This window comes from Pinus tabuliformis, chromosome 3_2 (genome assembly GCF_031772625.1).
Source record: "Pinus tabuliformis cultivar Carrire ecotype Pingquan chromosome 3_2, CPIR1, whole genome shotgun sequence".
NCBI classification, from domain to species: domain Eukaryota; kingdom Viridiplantae; phylum Streptophyta; class Pinopsida; order Pinales; family Pinaceae; genus Pinus; species Pinus tabuliformis.
Window position 1 is genome coordinate 646355801 of NC_142302.1, and position 5724 is coordinate 646361524.

Below are 5724 nucleotides of genomic sequence, written 5' to 3' on the forward strand. Positions count from 1 at the left end.
TCATACATAATGACACCATATTTGCCCTAGAAACCAAAATGGGGAAATGAACTTCGAATGGTTCTTTAGTTCTCTATTTTGACAATGGGTAATTACGATACATCTCATGGCTCTCTATACATACTTCCCTTCTTTTGCTAAAGGATCCCATAAAGTCAAGTTATAATGAGATATAGGAAGGTTACGGGGTAATGGTTCCCATTCCCCTCTCTCTTCTCCTTTCCTATTTTAATTTTCTTTTTCATTTTATTTAATTCTTGTTTTCTTTGTCTCATTTTGTTTACACATGCATTATTCTTTATGATTTATTTAACTTTCATTAAATATTGAATTATATTTCTAGGTACTAAGTCAATAACCATTCACTTGTTGCAATCCATTTTGCATGGCACCTACTTATTAAAAGCTTTTTTCGGTCTCCAAAACTCTAGAGGGAAAATCTCGATCAATGTATCTTCTTTCTACTTCTCTAGAACATGGGTTTAACTCTATCGTTGACTCATGATTATAAATATTGGAGTCATCTAACGAGGCGGAGGAATTGCCCAGACAGCCAAAAGTGGCCAGAATCCAAGCAAAAAAATTTCAAAAAATCTTGTATATACAGTGTTTGAATCGTGTTTTTGATGGTGGAAATGGATTCAGCACCATCAAAAACATCTAAGACACCTAAAAATTTGAAGTTTAACAACTATAACTTGGATTTACAAAAATCTTTGTCGGATTTTCTCTAAATATGACCGGAATTTCCATAACTTTCCGGGCAATTCCTCCGGCTAGTTAGACTATGGCATAAATATTAGCTCTACTTTTGACCATGGCTTTGGCTCTAGTTCCTAACTCAATAAAATCTAAAAATGTGTGATGTCCAAGGTCCATTAAGATGTTAAAGATATATAAGAATTAAGAAGAATGTTCATGTATGTTACCTTTTTGTATGGTGTAATGGATAAGTTAGTTGGAGTTTAACTTGAGTCTTTAAATATTTAGTGACAAGCACTGAATAAATGGCTTAAAGTATAGAAATTGTACTTCTTATGACACTGTTGCCATGTGTATAAAAAGAGCAAGCCACAAGATATGGTATTTTGGAGTTGTCTTTAAGTGTGACTTTTTGGAGTTTTTGGTGAATTTTTAGCCAAAATTGGATGGAAAATTTTGTGGTGAAATCTTGATTTGTGTTGTTTAAAATAGTTTTTTGACTAAATATATAGATTCAGCACCCTGAAAAACCCTTATGGCATTTCGATTGTGCAAAGTTCATCCATCAAATTTATGATTTCAATGAATCCCTTATGGATATTCAAAAACTCAACTTGATAGCACAAAGAAAGATTGAACTTTAAAATTCATCCATCAAATTTGTGATTTCAATAGATATTAGAAAACTCAACCAAATAATATAAAAGATTTGTAATTTCAATAAATCCCTAACGAATATTAAAAAACTCAACCAAATAACCTAAAAATTTGTAATTTCAATAAACCCCTTACCGATATTTAAAAACTCAATATAATACCGATATTCAAAAACTCAACTAGATAGCTGAAACAACTCAATATAATACCGATATTCAAAAACTCAACTAGATAGCTGAAACACTTTCGATCTATATAGCACAAAAGGGATTGAACTTTCGATCCATTGTAACTTTGCGGGTCCGAAAGGGATTGAACTTTCGATCTATTTATTGTAACTTTGCGGGTGCGATTGCTTTGTCCCGTATACTGTTACTCCCTTCTCTCGTAAATTAAATCTGGCTCGGAAAACGAAGAAAACTTCAAATCCTTTCTTCCGTTGCCGGGATTTGAACCCGGGTCGCCTGGGTGAAAACCAGGTATCCTAACCGGACTAGACGACAACGGAGGCGTTACTTTCGTCGAGGTTTATTAAACTTAATATAGGAATCTTACCGCTATTTTATTCCTGCCGACCTAACTAGTTCCGGCAAATTTTCACTCAGCGCGGTATGCGCAGGAGCAATAAACCGCCTTTGATGTTCCTTAGATCAGATGTGAAGTAAGTCTATGTCATGTTTGCGAGCACAGAACGAGCGTTTTTATATTGTATAATGGGGATGATATTTGGTGTAATGAACTCAGGTTTTAAATGGAAAATGTTAATATGAAGGGTTATCTGTTTTTAAAGCGGAAAATTTAACATTAAGGGTTATTGGTTTAGTTATTATTGATATAATTTTAGTAGTTTATTTTTTTATTGTGTTAAAAAAGATTGAAAAATGGTTGAATTTGTATAAAAATATATATATTTTTTTTATAAGTTTGAATTTATTTATGTTTTTAAAAATGTAATTTATTACAATTTTATTAATAATTATATATTTATGTGTTATTATAAAATATAAAAGAAATATAATTGAGTCTGAGACACTTATTGAGTTTAGAGGTTTATTTTATAGCCTAGTTTAAGAGGATGTGTAAGATGTGTGAGTTTGTCAGGTCGTTTATCATCTTTTAAAATAAAAATTAAATTAAAAATTATAATCTAAATAGAAAAATAATGTCCACTATAATTAAAAAAAATTAATAGAAGTAAAAATATGTATGCGTAAAATGTTTAAATCTTATATTTTTCAAAATATTTCAACAAGAGATTTAAATAAACTATTTGAAGATCTATGTTAATTAATTTATATGGATGTCAACTTGATATATATCTATATATAGAAAGGAATTGTTAAAGTAAAACATTTTAATGTTGTATATAAAAAATATTCAATGTGAGTTATCAATAAAATATTTTAATAAGAATTAATATTGACACATACTTAAAAGTATATTACTAATAAAAACCATTTTAATTTGTGTGATAAAATGTCTAGATTTACATATAATGTAAAATATTTTAATGTAAATCTAGTATGTATTATATATCATTTAAAAAAATTGTGTATATTTCATGAAAAAATTAAGTTGTTATGATTAAAACATTTATTTGGTCATATATATACTCTAATTAGTATTAAAGAAAACAATTTAAACAATGAAAAACAACACATTGTATTTTGCACTCTAAAAAAGTTTACATGTAAAGAAATTTGATCCGTCTCTATTTATGTTAGATTCTTAATTAAAATGAATCTTGTTTAGAATTATCCAACTTTCAACACCTCAATACACATCACTGTATATTAACCAAACTAATTATCTAAAATAATTTGTTAATAATCTAAAAGAATAAAAAGTCTTGTAAATTTTGGATCATATTTTCTTATGTTTGAAAAAATAAACTTTTAAATAATTAGCTATCATTTTCATTCTAACTTTATTGATTATTAATATCAGCCACCAATATTTCATCTAATTTTAGAAAAAACAGTCATTCTCACAAAGCTACCGACGAAAAGTCATCTAACTTATAGAAAATATAATCATTAAGGAAATCAAACCAAACAAATCACGAAATCTTCACAATGAAGACACTGGAAATGAGCCTTTTAAAATATATATAGTATTTGGCAATGGGGCTTGGCCAAATCATATTGCAACAACTCTCAAGTAAATTATTCAAAAAAGAATTATAATGTTCTTGGTAGCTATATTTCAACATTAATGTGTATTTATTCTTGATTCTTTTTGGGAAAATATATTATCGAAGTAAAATGCTATAACAATTAAAATTCATCAAATTATAAGAGAGAGCGTAAATTTATCCAACTAAACAAACAGACAACAAATCATTGTAATAAGCAGTGTAAATTTATCCAACCAAATCAATATAGAGCAAAGTTATTGTTGTGTTGAGAGAAATATTTTGTGTAATATATGATTTTTTTTTATAAGGTTGATATATATTTTTCTTAAATAAAAATAATTTTTTTCAAATAGAAAAATATTGTCTAAAAATAAAAATAAATATATATATTTAGTTAGTTTTAATTAAAAATATTATAAGATATTAATAATCTCAACTTCATTATTGCTACTTGATTCTATTTGTTGTTGATATTATTTCCATGTCTATACGATATAAGATAATTTTGTATCAATTTCAAAAAGAGATAAAGTAATTATAAATAAAAAAAAATGTGAGTAAGATATTAAAACCTTACTATTTTTCAAAAATATTTCAACCTAGTATTTAAATAAATTATTTGAAGATCTATGTTAATTAATTTATGCCTATTTTTTGTGGATATTATTTTGATGTCCACATGACATAATATAATTTCATATCAACTTTAAAAAGAGACAAAGTAATTAGAAGTAAAAAAAGTGTGAGTAAGATGCTTCAACCTTATACTTTTCAAAAATATTTAAACCTTGTATTTAAATAAACTATTTGAAGAACTATGTTAACTAATTTATGTTGATATCAACTTTATATATATTTATATATAGAAAGAAAATGTTAAAAAGGAAATATTATAATGTTGTATTAATAAAAAATTGAAAGTTAAAAAATAAAATAAAAAAATATCAAGTGCTTTCTAATAAGAATAATAAGAGAGATATGTGTAATTCATTCAATCAATAATATAAAATTTATATTAGCCATTTTAAAATATCCACAATAACAAAAAAATTCAATTTGAGTCTGTAATGATGTGACATAATCCCTCTTAAGCCTCCACTTCCACTTGTACAAGAGCTTCCACTTCCACTGGGTTTTTCCATTTGTGATAATACTTTTGTCCTTAATGTCTTCTTGTTCGAGCTTCCACTTCCACTTGGTTTTTCCATTTGTGATAATACATATATTGTTACCCAAGTATCCCTAGTGAGAATGTATATACATATATTGTTACCCAAGTATCCCCAGTGGGAATGATAACCCATATTACCCATATGAATTAACATACATATATTGTTACCAAAGTATCCCTCGTGGGAATGATGACCCATATTACCCATATGAATTAACACTATTCCCTTTGTCTCGAGAGCACATCATAAAATAATTTTCCTCTAACTCTAATCTCACTTCGAACCTGCTTTTTATGTATTTATCCTGGTCTTTTATTACTTTAAGTCTTAATTGATCGTGCATATGTGGGATAATGGAACTCAAGTAGGGTTTATTGTTGACATGCATTCCTTAATAAATCCATTGGCTAACAATGGATACATTATAATACCTAGCGCTCCAAGTCTCAAACTTTGGCGCATATACAATTCCTTTGTTGATTTTAGAGGAATAAAGGTAAATTCATATAAGTTGCACCTCTTGGTTCAAATATCAATGTGGGATAAGTGGTTAGTGATTCTAAGTCCCGGTGTATACTTGTCGTTTGGTCTATAGTTCATGTTGCACCTTTCGCATGGTGTTCACATGGCGTACTGCGATGGTCATAGTTCAAACAATTAGGATGAAAGGCTTGATCCAATAGTGGATATTGGGTTAGTGTTTTTCCAAAAACCCTTCCTCCCTAATTCGAACACATTTCATTCTTGATGTCCCCTAGGCAGCGCTCTGCATGTTGGTAAGGTGTGCTAGCAATGTTAGACTTTTTATATATTTATCATGGTTTCAGGCCTGTAACTCATCATTTTACCAGTGGAATTGCTATGGAAAAGAAGGATACCCCGCAACGCTAAGGTAATTTTTGTTTTGAATTTAATTACAATGATAATGCCATTTCAATTTTATGAGTTTCTACTTGCAGTTCATTCTCTCTTTGAGACTAATCCTCTTGACTATGGTCGTAGGTGAGACTTGTATTATTCGTGCACTTTGCTTTTCTCTTTTATCGACTTGGTTCC

At 28.5% G+C, this 5724-nt stretch overlaps 1 non-coding gene across 1 annotated transcript; it reads right to left on the reverse strand.

The window, feature by feature from the left end:
• Nucleotides 1–1793: 1793 nt before the first annotated feature.
• On the reverse strand, nucleotides 1794–1867 carry TRNAE-UUC (transfer RNA glutamic acid (anticodon UUC)). Its single transcript has one exon. It is a non-coding gene; the product is annotated as a tRNA-Glu (tRNA).
• Between the last annotated feature and the right edge of the window lie 3857 nt (nucleotides 1868–5724).